The sequence below is a fragment of the Typopeltis vanoorti genome, chromosome 1 (genome assembly GCF_054136105.1).
Source record: "Typopeltis vanoorti isolate ZY-2024b chromosome 1, IOZ_Tvanoo_1.0, whole genome shotgun sequence".
Taxonomy (NCBI): Eukaryota; Metazoa; Arthropoda; class Arachnida; order Uropygi; family Thelyphonidae; genus Typopeltis; species Typopeltis vanoorti.
The window spans coordinates 39,538,108-39,552,371 of NC_143549.1; the positions used below are offsets into that span (position 1 = coordinate 39,538,108).

The 14,264-nt window shown below is 40.9% G+C and overlaps 1 protein-coding gene across 1 annotated transcript in view; it reads left to right on the plus strand.

The window, feature by feature from the left end:
- stan (Protocadherin-like wing polarity protein stan) overlaps window positions 1-14,264 on the plus strand; it is a 777,611-nt gene that overhangs the window by 241,684 nt on the left and 521,663 nt on the right. The gene's annotated exons all lie outside the window — the stretch shown is intronic.

Consider the following 14,264-nt stretch of genomic DNA (forward strand, 5'->3'; position numbering starts at 1 on the left):
GAAGCAGGGTATCCAAAAGCAAGTTAAGAACTGTGTCCTTAATAATTATTGAATGGTGAGACTATGTTTTAGAAATACCATACAAAAAATAAGCGAAATAATACAAAATAAAATGAATTAATTTCTCCTGAGTCTTGTTATTGTTTGGTAATTGTTACTATAGAAACAGTCGCTATGATACTGTTTGGAAAGTGTGCGCATGGGTATATGTTTTTATGTGTTTTTTCATTCATTTTTTTAGAGGAACGCATTTTTCAATTTTTTTTTGTCTTTCCAGTAAATGTTAAAACAGAAAAAATTATTAAAGATAATACTACCCGATTATCAGAGGACATTTTAGCTTTTTTTTTTTTTTAAATTGTATGTGTGTATATATGCAGCCACTTGTAACGTGATTTCTTCTGAAAGATGTTGAATTGTGAATACAGAATTTTGTTTATAATTTAGGAAATTAAGAGAATATTACAGAAGCATCAAAAATGCATATGAATCAATAAAATATTTCCTTGCACGATTTTTAAGACTCCATGGTAATGTCTACAAATTTTAAGCTATGAAGGTCGTCGCAAATCAATGTTTATCTTTAGTCAACATTGATTTCGTATTTATTACTAAGAAGAGGGAGAAATTTCATGCTACTATTTCTTCTTAAACCCCCGTTGGACTAGAAACAATAAATGTATTTCTGTATTTCGTCTAGTTTTGCTTCAGGTTCGTGACTCTGGTTCTTTATTTGCGCAGTTGTGCTCGTGGCACTACTTGTGCGCTATTCTTCAATACGCCGTACGCTTTATAATTTATGCAAAATGATGGACAAATCTGATAAAGAGTAATGCTTTCTTTTATTATCTCTTCGGCGGTTTAAAAAAATAAAAAAGTAAACGAATGATATCCTGAATTTATTAATAATAAAAATTCCCTGGAAAATAGAGAAATGAAACAAAACTAAATACGTATTTATTTTATTATAGATTTAACTGCTTTACAGTCATATCTTTAAGAATTACGTTACAATCAAATTCTCTGTGATGTGACTGTATGTAATCTAATTTTCAGTGTAAGAGACTTTTTTTTTTTTGAAGCGTTTCTTATAAAAAAATAATTAAATAATTACGGATAATCCAATTTACGTCTTATAAATGAGCTGAATTATATTAATTAAGAGATACTGGATATGTAAAATCGGTCGAATGATAAGGACTTTTTAATCATTGTTCGAGAATGAGCAACAGTAACGATGCTTGAAAAACGAGAGCACGCGACAGTGACGTTCAAAATATAATGCGCATTTCATTCAGGTGCAACAAAATACAAAAAAAAAAAAAAATAATAATAAAATAAAAATAAAAGAAAGTATATTAATAATAAAACATTTCATTCTTCCTCTAGAAAGAATAAAATTCGTTTCTAGACCTAGAGAGAACCACACAATAGCCCATTCTCTGAGTTAACGATAGCAAATGTATTTTCTTCTGTGAGCAGAACATTTCCATTGAAAGCGTGGTAATTAATCGATGCCCGCTACTCAAACAGTTTCCGTCGGAAGATGATTTTTCAAAAACTGAAATCCAGCGTCATAAATCTCCAGTTTCGAATTTCATTTGAAATCCTCTACTGTCATCTCAACAAATTTTTCTCTTACTTTTTGAATTAAAGAACACCCTTCCTTTTCCATTCTTCAAAAAAATCCCAATAAAAAAAAAAAAAAAAAAGAATGAAAGTTTCTTTCACGGCAAACTGAGTGCAGGCTCATATTTCATATGTTTCATGCCAGCTAAAGAGCGGTTCAGTGAATCTATTTCTCTCATTACACCCGTGGCCGCAGGTGATGAATTGCTTTGTATCAGCGTGCCTGCCAAAAGCCACATACGCATAAGTATATAGGCGTCTTGTAATCGTCGGGAGGCAACTCATTCTATCGGGAGAGAGAATTAAAACTCTACTGTTAGCGTTCGAATAAGAAGAGAAAAAAAAAAAATTCGGCTTACTGGAAATCGAAGAGAGGCTTCCAGAAGAGATCCATCAAATGGATGATTTGTAGAAAGGCACAGCTGGTTACCCTTTATTCCCCTCCATAGGATCAGTTGTACTAGGAGGGGACTCTTCCTTCAACACTTTCCGGCTACTACATGATGGCGCCTTCTTTGACGGTGTGCGTAAAGCGTACAGAACAAAACCAGCTGGAAGTGATTTTTTTTTTTTTTTTTCGAGACTCGCAGCTGTTCTGTTACTGATATTAGTAGCGGATTCTCCCGACAAATGACACATTCATAGTCTTATCTAAGAAATATGCATAGATGTGCATAAACGAACTCTTCTGAAACGAATATCTTTTTTTTCCCTTCCAAAACTGAAATTTGTCATTCGACTTTTACATATATGCACAAGATTTAGAGAAAAAAAATAATTCTTATTTAAATATTTACATATTATTTCGTTGCGCAAATATTAAAAAATCTACTTTGCTTAATTAGTTTTTAAAAACTCTCCTAAAGTTTAAAAGTTTTACAAATATATTCTAACACCATCATAATATTAATATATAAGTATATGATAAAATCCATGATAAGATAAGATATTCGTGTGAGACTGAATCAATCGACTGTGAGATGCGGTCGATTGGTTCATTAATGCCCTTGGGGGTAATGGATAGCAACGCAAAGCTGTACCAATGAAGTTTAACTGAGGTTCGGCTGTTGCTCTTACCCACTTGGGCGATGAGTTTTTGAGTTCGCTCTCTTAAGGTTTTTGCCTTAAGGGAGCACTTTGAGTCTCCGGGGAAGGTGTTCTCCGGCACGGCCCGCTGAGGGGCTTTGTCGGTGAATTATTTTCCTCGGAATTTGAGCGGTTCTGCTCGGTAATCGAGTTTCACTGAGTAGAACCAACGCTGAGATTTGGACGGTCTTTCGCCCACGAATGAGTGGCCTAGAGATCGTCCGATATTTTTGAGATCGAACCTTTACTTACATAGTCGATTGGTTCATTAATGCCCTTGGGGGTGATGGATAGCAACGCAAAGCTGTACCAATGAAGTTTAACTGAGGTTCGGCTGTTGCTCTTATCCCCTTGGGCGACGAGTTTTTGAGTTCGCTCTCTTGGGGTTTTTGCCTTAAGGGAGCACTTTGAGTCTCCGGGGAAGGTGTTCTCCGGCACGGCCCGCTGAGGGGCTTTGTCGGTGAATTATTTTCCTCGGAATTTGAGCGGTTCTGCTCGGTAATTGAGTTTCACTGAGTAGAACCAACGCTGAGATTTGGACGGTCTTTCGCCCACGAATGAGTGGCCTAGAGATCGTCCGATATTTTTGAGATCGAACCTTTACTTACATAGTCGATTGGTTCATTAATGCCCTTGGGGGTGATGGATAGCAACGCAAAGCTGTACCAATGAAGTTTAACTGAGGTTCGGCTGTTGCTCTTATCCCCTTGGGCGATGAGTTTTTGAGTTCGCTCTCTTGGGGTTTTTGCCTTAAGGGAGCACTTTGAGTCTCCGGGGAAGGTGTTCTCCGGCACGGCCCGCTGAGGGGCTTTGTCGGTGAATTATTTTCCTCGGAATTTGAGCGGTTCTGCTCGGTAATCGAGTTTCACTGAGTAGAACCAACGCTGAGATTTGGACGGTCTTTCGCCCACGAATGAGTGGCCTAGAGATCGTCAGATATTTTTGAGATCGAACCTTTACTTACATAGTCGATTGGTTCATTAATGCCCTTGGGGGTGATGGATAGCAACGCAAAGCTGTACCAATGAAGTTTAACTGAGGTTCGGCTGTTGCTGCTACCTCTTTGGGCGAAGAGTTTTTGAGTCCGCTCTCTTAAGGGTTTTACCTTAAGGGAGCACTTTGAGTCTCCGGGGAAGGTGTTCTCCGGCACGGCCCGCTGAGGGGCTTTGTCGGTGAATTATTTTCCTCGGAATTTGAGTGGTTCTGCTCGGTAATCGAGTTTCACTGAGTAGAACCAACGCTGAGATTTGGACGGTCTTTCGCCCACGAATGAGTGGCCTAGAGATCGTCCGATATTTTTGAGATCGAACCTTTACTTACATAGTCGATTGGTTCATTAATGCCCTTGGGGGTGATGGATAGCAACGCAAAGCTGTACCAATGAAGTTTAACTGAGGTTCGGCTGTTGCTCTTATCCCCTTGGGCGACGAGTTTTTGAGTCCGCTTTCTTAGGGTTTTTACCTTAAGGGAGCACTTTGAGTCTCCCGGGAAAGTGTTCTCCGGCACGGCCCGCTGAGGGGCTTTGTCGGTGAATTATTTTCCTCGGAATTTGAGCGGTTCTGCTCGGTAATCGAGTTTCACTGAGTAGAACCAACGCTGAGATTTGGACGGTCTTTCGCCCACGAATGAGTGGCCTAGAGATCGTCCATATTTTTGAGATTGAACCTTTACTTACATAGTCGATTGGTTCATTAATGCCCTTGGGGGTGATGGATAGCAACGCAAAGCTGTACCAATGAAGTTTAACTGAGGTTCGGCTGTTGCTCTTATCCCCTTGGGCGACGAGTTTTTGAGTTCGCTCTCTTAGGGTTTTTGCCTTAAGGGAGCACTTTGAGTCTCCGGGGAAGGTGTTCTCCGGCACGGCCCGCTGAGGGGCTTTGTCGGTGAATTATTTTCCTCGGAATTTGAGCGGTTCTGCTCGGTAATCGAGTTTCACTGAGTAGAACCAATGCTGAGATTTGGACGGTCTTTCGCCCACGAATGAGTGGCCTAGAGATCGTCCATATTTTTGAGATAGAACCTTTACTTACATAGTTGATTGGTTCACTAATGCCCTTGGGGGTGATGGATAGCAACGCAAAGCTGTACCAATGAAGTTTAACTGAGGTTCGGCTGTTGCTGCTACCCCTTTGGGCGAGGAGTTTTTGAGTCCGCTCTCTTAAGGTTTTTACCTTAAGGGAGCACTTTGAGTCTCCGGGGAAAGTGTTCTCCGGCACGGCCCGCTGAGGGGCTTTGTCGGTGAATTATTTTCCTCGGAATTTGAGCGGTTCTGCTCGGTAATCGAGTTTCGCTGAGTAGAACCAACGCTGAGATTTGGACGGTCTTTCGCCCACGAATGAGTGGCCTAGAGATCGTCCATATTTTTGAGATAGAACCTTTACTTACATAGTCGATTGGTTCACTAATGCCCTTGGGGGTGATGATAGCAACGCAAAGCTGTACCAATGAAGTTTAACTGAGGTTCGGCTGTTGCTCTTACCCACTTGGGCGATGAGTTTTTGAGTTCGCTCTCTTAAGGTTTTTGCCTTAAGGGAGCACTTTGAGTCTCCGGGGAAGGTGTTCTCCGGCACGGCCCGCTGAGGGGCTTTGTCGGTGAATTATTTTCCTCAGAATTTGAGCGGTTCTGCTCGGTAATCGAGTTTCACTGAGTAGAACCAACGCTGAGATTTGGACGGTCTTTCGCCCACGAATGAGTGGCCTAGAGATCGTCCATATATTTTTGAGATTGAACCTTTACTTACATAGTCGATTGGTTCATTAATGCCCTTGGGGGTGATGGATAGCAACGCAAAGCTGAACCAATGAAGTTTAACTGAGGTTCGGCTGTTGCTCTTACCCCCTTGGGTGACGAGTTCTTCAGTTCGCTCTCTTAAGGTTTTTTCCTTAAGGGAGCAATTTGAGTCTCCGAGGTAAGTGTTCTCCGGCACGGCCCACTGAGGGGCTTTGTCGGTGAATTATTTTCCTCGGAATTTGAGCGGTTCTGCTCAGTGGTCGGGGAGCCCGTCACTGAGTGGAACCAACGCTGAGATTAGGACGGTCTTTCGCCCACTATGGAGTGGCCTAGAGATCGTCCGTATTTTTGAGATTTCACCTTTACTTACATAGTCGGTCGATTGGTTCATTAATGCCCTTGGGGGTGATGGATAGCAACGCAAAGCTGTACCAATGAAGTTTAACTGAGGTTCGGCTGTTGCTCTTACCCACTTGGGCGATGAGTTTTTGAGTTCGCTCTCTTAAGGTTTTTGCCTTAAGGGAGCACTTTGAGTCTCCGGGGAAGGTGTTCTCCGGCACGGCCCGCTGAGGGGCTTTGTCGGTGAATTATTTTCCTCGGAATTTGAGCGGTTCTGCTCGGTAATCGAGTTTCACTGAGTAGAACCAACGCTGAGATTTGGACGGTCTTTCGCCCACGAATGAGTGGCCTAGAGATCGTCCGATATTTTTGAGATTGAACCTTTACTTACATAGTCGATTGGTTCATTAATGCCCTTGGGGGTGATGGATAGCAACGCAAGGCTGTACCAATGAAGTTTAACTGAGGTTCGGCTGTTGCTCTTGCCCACTTGGGCGATGAGTTTTTGAGTTCGCTCTCTTAGGGTTTTTGCCTTAAGGGAGCACTTTGAGTCTCCGGGGAAGGTGTTCTCCGGCACGGCCCGCTGAGGGGCTTTGTCGGTGAATTATTTTCCTCGGAATTTGAGCGGTTCTGCTCGGTAATCGAGTTTCACTGAGTAGAACCAACGCTGAGATTTGGACGGTCTTTCGCCCACGAATGAGTGGCCTAGAGATCGTCCATATATTTTTGAGATTGAACCTTTACTTACATAGTCGATTGGTTCAATAATGCCCTTGGGGGTGATGGATAGCAACGCAAAGCTGAACCAATGAAGTTTAACTGAGGTTCGGCTGTTGCTCTTACCCCCTTGGGCGACGAGTTCTTGAGTTCGCTCTCTTAAGGTTTTTTCCTTAAGGGAGCAATTTGAGTCTCCGAGGTAAGTGTTCTCCGGCACGGCCCGCTGAGGGGCTTTGTTGGTAAATTATTTTCCTCGGAATTTGAGCGGTTCTGCTCAGTGGTCGGGGAGCCCGTCACTGGGTGGAACCAACGCTGAGATTAGGACGGTCTTTCGCCCACTATGGAGTGGCCTAGAGATCGTCCGTATTTTTGAGATTTCACCTTTACTTACATAGTCGGTCGATTGGTTCATTAATGCCCTTGGGGGTGATGGATAGCAACGCAAAGCTGTACCAATGAAGTTTAACTGAGGTTCGGCTGTTGCTCTTACCCCCTTGGGCGATGAGTTTTTGAGTTCGCTCTCTTAAGGTTTTTGCCTTAAGGGAGCACTTTGAGTCTCTGGGGAAGGTGTTCTCCGGCACGGCCCGCTGAGGGGCTTTGTCGGTGAATTATTTTCCTCGGAATTTGAGCGGTTCTGCTCGGTAATCGAGTTTCACTGAGTAGAACCAACGCTGAGATTTGGACGGTCTTTCGCCCACGAATGAGTGGCCTAGAGATCGTCCATATTTTTGAGATTGAACCTTTACTTACATAGTCGATTGGTTCATTAATGCCCTTGGGGGTAATGGATAGCAACGCAAAGCTGTACCAATGAAGTTTAACTGAGGTTCGGCTGTTGCTCTTACCCACTTGGGCGATCAGTTTTTGAGTTCGCTCTCTTAAGGTTTTTGCCTTAAGGGAGCACTTTGAGTCTCCGGGGAAGGTGTTCTCCGGCACGGCCCGCTGAGGGGCTTTGTCGGTGAATTATTTTCCTCGGAATTTGAGCGGTTCTGCTCGGTAATCGAGTTTCACTGAGTAGAACCAACGCTGAGATTTGGACGGTCTTTCGCCCACGAATGAGTGGCCTAGATATCGTCCGATATTTTTGAGATTGAACCTTTACTTACATAGTCGATTGGTTCATTAATGCCCTTGGGGGTGATGGATAGCAACGCAAAGCTGTACCAATGAAGTTTAACTGAGGTTCGGCTGTTGCTCTTACCCACTTGGGCGATGAGTTTTTGAGTTCGCTCTCTTAAGGTTTTTGCTTTAAGGGAGCACTTTGAGTCTCCGGGGAAGGTGTTCTCCGGCACGGCCCGCTGAGGGGCTTTGTCGGTGAATTATTTTCCTCGGAATTTGAGCGGTTCTGCTCGGTAATCGAGTTTCACTGAGTAGAACCAACGCTGAGATTTGGACGGTCTTTCGCCCACGAATGAGTGGCCTAGAGATCGTCCGATATTTTTGAGATCGAACCTTTACTTACATAGTCGATTGGTTCATTAATGCCCTTGGGGGTGATGGATAGCAACGCAAAGCTGTACCAATGAAGTTTAACTGAGGTTCGGCTGTTGCTCTTATCCCCTTGGGCGACGAGTTTTTGAGTTCGCTCTCTTGGGGTTTTTGCCTTAAGGGAGCACTTTGAGTCTCCGGGGAAGGTGTTCTCCGGCACGGCCCGCTGAGGGGCTTTGTCGGTGAATTATTTTCCTCGGAATTTGAGCGGTTCTGCTCGGTAATCGAGTTTCACTGAGTAGAACCAACGCTGAGATTTGGACGGTCTTTCGCCCACGAATGAGTGGCCTAGAGATCGTCCGATATTTTTGAGATTGAACCTTTACTTACATAGTCGATTGGTTCATTAATGCCCTTGGGGGTGATGGATAGCAACGCAAAGCTGTACCAATGAAGTTTAACTGAGGTTCGGCTGTTGCTCTTATCCCCTTGGGCGACGAGTTTTTGAGTTCGCTCTCTTGGGGTTTTTGCCTTAAGGGAGCACTTTGAGTCTCCGGGGAAGGTGTTCTCTGGCACGGCCCGCTGAGGGGCTTTGTCGGTGAATTATTTTCCTCGGAATTTGAGCGGTTCTGCTCGGTAATCGAGTTTCACTGAGTAGAACCAACGCTGAGATTTGGACGGTCTTTCGCCCCCGAATGAGTGGCCTAGAGATCGTCCGATATTTTTGAGATCGAACCTTTACTTACATAGTCGATTGGTTCATTAATGCCCTTGGGGGTGATGGATAGCAACGCAAAGCTGTACCAATGAAGTTTAACTGAGGTTCGGCTGTTGCTCTTACCCCCTTGGGCGATGAGTTTTTGAGTTCGCTCTCTTAAGGTTTTTGCCTTAAGGGAGCACTTTGAGTCTCTGGGGAAGGTGTTCTCCGGCACGGCCCGCTGAGGGGCTTTGTCGGTGAATTATTTTCCTCGGAATTTGAGCGGTTCTGCTCGGTAATCGAGTTTCACTGAGTAGAACCAACGCTGAGATTTGGACGGTCTTTCGCCCACGAATGAGTGGCCTGGAGATCGTCCGATATTTTTGAGATTATCACCTTTACTTACACATACGGTGATTGATTCATTCAATCCAATACCCTTGGAGGGTAATGAATAGCAATGCTGTAGCTAATGAAGTTCTAACTGAGGCTCGGCTATTGCTGTTACCCTCCTGCCATGATCAGAGCTTTAATAATAGCTCAATAACCTTATCCCTACACTGTCCACTACAGATAACGGGGAATATGAAAAGCATTCTTGCTTCGCCCCTTTAAGCCAGTCCTTATAAGGATTATAAGGAAGATATTCGTGTCTGCAGGATACCGACTGTGAGATGCGGTGATTGCTGTAGCCAATGAAGTTTAACTGAGGCTCGGCTGTTGCTGTTACCCCCTGGGACGCAGAGATTCGACAGTTTTGAGTTCGCTCTCTTAAGGTTTTTGCCTTAAGGGAGCAATTTGAGTCTTCGGAGAAAGTGTTCTCCGGCACGGCCCGCTGAGGGGCTTTGTCGGTGAATTATTTCCTTCGGAATATGAGCGGTTCTGCTCGGTGGTGGTGTGTGGGTGGAGGGCCATCACTGAGTGGAGCCACCGCTGAGATGGACGGTCTTTCGCCCACGATTGAGTGGCCTAGGGATCGTCCGAATTTTTAGAGATGGCCTTACCTTTAGATAAGGAGGGTAATGGATGGCAATGCTGTAGCCAATGAAGTTCTAACTGAGGCTCGGCTATTGCTGTTACCCTCCTGTCATGATCAGAGCTTTATTTATTTATATTTATATATAGCTGAATAACACTTTATCCTTACACTGTCCTACAGACAGATAGCGGGGAATATGAAAAGCATTCTTGCTTTGCCCCTTTAAGCCAGTCCTTTTCAGGACTTTAATAAAGTTTGCAGGATATTCGTGTCTGTTTATCTCTTTATTTATGTACTTTATTGGATAGATGTTGCATACCGTTGCGAAACAAACTGAAATGTTTCTTTAAACCGAAAACTTTCGAAACGTCAGCTAACCCCATAATTTAATGGTGTAAAATGCATGATAAATCATTATCTGCATTTGATTCTCTTTGAGGTTCTTATTCCTTCCGCACCCGTCTAATTCGTATAATCTTTCTATAATTTATTCTTTCAAAAGCCAATATACGTTTCACAGTCTTTAACCATAGAGAATACTTGTGAATATGCATGTTTCCAGCAGTCTCGGCTTTATGGGAAGAAGGCGCACTGATTTACTTTTCCATACCTTGCCCATTATTGCCCGAAGGTTTACCTTCGCTTTTTTTTTTTTTAATCCGAGATCTTATCTCTTTTTCACGGTCTAAATCGTGCGTTATGCTTCTCCCGAAGTATGTGAAGTTCCTAACGTCTCCCAGCTCTTGTCCGTTAACCTTTATTTACTTTTCTTTTAAAAGAGGTAAACCGTGAGTAGACATAACTATACATAAAAATATAACGGAAAAACTCACGTAGAAAAATTATTTAATGGTATAATTTTCGCCCGTGTGTCACAGGCATCTTCAGTACAATTAGGCACAAAAATTAAACATTAACTGACAATTCCAAAAAGCGCCACCTAAGTAGCTGGTGTAAGATAACTAAAAAGGTCAATAACTTTCCTAAAAAAAAAAAAAAAAAAAAAAAAAAAAAAAAAAAAAAAAAAAAATTAATACAATAAAAAGTTAGGAAAGATTAGCTGATTTGTAAAGTACTATCTCCCATAAAGGGGACAGACGTAAGCCGTCGGATCTGTTTAAGTTAGGAGAATGAAGTAGAGTTTCACATGCTTCTTTATAAAGGCGTTCCATGAGAAACTGACTTTTGTGAAGAACTCTTGTCTTTTTCCAATGAACTCTGTGTCTAGTGAAGATGGCATGTTCTGCAAGTCCAGACTTTTCAGGTTTAAAGTATTCAATATAAGATTGGTGTTCTTCTAGCCGAATGGAGGCAGATCTTCCCGTTTGTCCGAAATAACATAATCCACAAGAGCACGGAATCTGGTAGACACCTGGATGATTAAGATGTGGAAGCTTGTCCTTTGGAGAAGCGAGAAAGGTGGAGATTTTTCTAAAAGGTCGAAAGGCAACAAAAATATTCAGTGGTTTTAAAATTTTTGCTATACGTTCACTGATGCCTTGTATATAAGGGATGGTAATGCGCGTTATTTCCTCTGTGTTTGAAGAGGGAGACATATTAAATCTACTCAAAGTTCTTTTAATGAAGCAATTCTTATAGCCATTAGATAGAAAGGAAGAAGTTATTAAATCTTTGAGTAGATTTAATATGTCTCCCTCTTCAAACACAGAGGAAATAACGCGCATTACCATCCCTTATATACAAGGCATCAGTGAACGTATAGCAAAAATTTTAAAACCACTGAATATTTTTGTTGCCTTTCGACCTTTTAGAAAAATCTCCACCTTTCTCGCTTCTCCAAAGGACAAGCTTCCACATCTTAATCATCCAGGTGTCTACCAGATTCCGTGCTCTTGTGGATTATGTTATTTCGGACAAACGGGAAGATCTGCCTCCATTCGGCTAGAAGAACACCAATCTTATATTGAATACTTTAAACCTGAAAAGTCTGGACTTGCAGAACATGCCATCTTCACTAGACACAGAGTTCATTGGAAAAAGACAAGAGTTCTTCACAAAAGTCAGTTTCTCATGGAACGCCTTTATAAAGAAGCATGTGAAACTCTACTTCATTCTCCTAACTTAAACAGATCCGACGGCTTACGTCTGTCCCCTTTATGGGAGATAGTACTTTACAAATCAGCTAATCTTTCCTAACTTTTTATTGTATTAATTTTTTTTTTTTTTTTTTTTTTTTTTTTTTTTTTTTTAGGAAAGTTATTGACCTTTTTAGTTATCTTACACCAGCTACTTAGGTGGCGCTTTTTGGAATTGTCAGTTAATGTTTAATTTTTGTGCCTAATTGTACTGAAGATGCCTGTGACACACGGGCGAAAATTATACCATTAAATAATTTTTCTACGTGAGTTTTTCCGTTATATTTTTATGTATAGTTATTTACTTTTCATTCTCTTCTCTTCGAATGTCATTGTATTTTCCATGTTCATTATTAACCCACATCTCTTTCCTTCTTCAGATATGCAGAATGAAAAAAAAAAATTCACTTTTTTTTTTTACCCACTGTTCTTTCTAGTTCCTCTTTATCTTCTTCAATAATGACTGTGTCATCAGTAAATGTTAAATTATTTATTTTTGTACCATGAATTGAAATTCCGCTTACACTATCTTTTATTACATTCATTGTTCTTCCTAAAATCAGTATAAAGATGCTTGGGGATATTGGGTCTCGTGCCTCTTATTAAACCATCTTCCTATTTCTCCACACTTTTTCACAGTAGCCTTTGCAATAAACATATCAGAGTTCCTGTCGACTTCCAATTCGAGTACAGCCCATGTCACTTTCTGATCTATACTGTCGAATGTTTTCTGAAAGTCAACAAAACAGGTAAAAGCACGTGTTACTGAGGGGGGGGGGAGGAATGCTAGAATTGCTACTTCTAAAAGAAATAGTTCCTGCAATGTCCTCAATGATTTTTGGATTGAGTTCTTAAACTGAAATTTAAGAAACTATGGTTATGGCAATGGCTAGAAATAAAACAGATTAAAGATTAGCGACAGCAGATACGAGTTCTGAAGAATATTAGCATGGTGGGGAAGAGGATGAATGATAGAAGCATGTTAAAAGTGAAGATATGAGGAAGTAACTTGGCATTATTAATATTCAAAAAATTGTGAGCAGGGCTAATTTAGTGTTACGTCACCTAAACAGAATGGAAAAAAGAAGTGTTTCTCTATTCTGTTAGGGTGGCATGGAAAATACCCGAAAGATGAAAAATACAGCTAATTTTACTTAGAATCGGACGCATAAGATATGACAATATTAAGGACCTGACAGATAAGCTCAATTTGAAAGAAAATTGTTCGTAGAAAGCTAGTAACATGTAAATTTATGTTCAGTGCTAACCACATCTACCTCCCACCAACAGCATTTTTTGTCTGTAAACTTTCTTGTGGCCAATTTGCTACTTTGAGAGAACGAAACCCTGAATAATAATTTAAAAAAAAAAAACCCTCTGTAGGAGATTGGCCAATTGAAACAGATTATAGAAAAGATTTCTCTCTTTGCGACGAAAATCGAAAGCTGGTCTTTTCCAATCTAAGGAGCACTTAACGATAGTACCAAACGAAATTGATTTTAATGATGTATAATTAAGAAAATATGTTAATTTTGATGCTACTTCAGCAAATTTTATTTTCGTCATTGAATCCTTAATTAGGAAAAGGGTAGTTTAGTAGAAGATATTTACGGAATATTCATAATTCAGTATTTGTAAAGCCATCAGGTAATTCTATATTTTTTTAAAAAAATTTTCTGTTTCAGTAAATGAATTGGCAGAACTCACTGTAAATAAGTTGACATGATGTAATAAATAAATATTATCATAACTATAATAATAATAGTAATAATCATTGCAACAACAACATAAACTAGTATTTAAAATACTTATTACATCAATGAATAATTTCTAATCAAGTTTTAATAACATGAAAATATTTGCCTCGCCTTATGTAAGATGGCACGTGTGTAAGTTAGAACTAACTGAGAATGATGGATGTGATTATGCGCAATACATCAATTTGGAGAATTTTGGAACGAAGTGAAGAGCTATAGCTGTAGATGGCGCCACATATTGGACTAATATGCCTATATGGGATTTTGATATATACTGTTCGGAACAGATATATAAAGAAGGGACTACTAAGTGAGGAATAGTTATGTGTTTGTGTGTGTGTGTGTGAGGGGTCTTTAAGGACAGTTATTGCTGTCAGAAAAATGCAGTAGTCATCAGATTGTCCCGTACTTTTTTCTGTAAAAATAAGTAAAACAAGTGGTTCTAATTAAATGGGTGATTCGCTCCGGAAGATTAATTATGAAAGATGGGAATCTAAATTTCTACTAAGAATTATGATATACAGATATTATATACGTTTCAGAGTATTTCTGCATGTGTGCTATCTTCAAATATTATAATGAACTCGAATGCGACCAAGATCAACTAAATTTAGAATCTACTGGATGAGGGCGGGGAGGGAGGGAGGAAGAGTGGTGGTGAAATTGCTTTTAACCTTCCAGCCGAGTAAAAGCAACTATGGAACACATGGTTGATTTTTACTTCGGATTTGGAATTACCAGTTAGGATTAGGAATCCGATAGTTATCTATGACTGCTCATGTTATTTATTGTCTTGGCACAATAA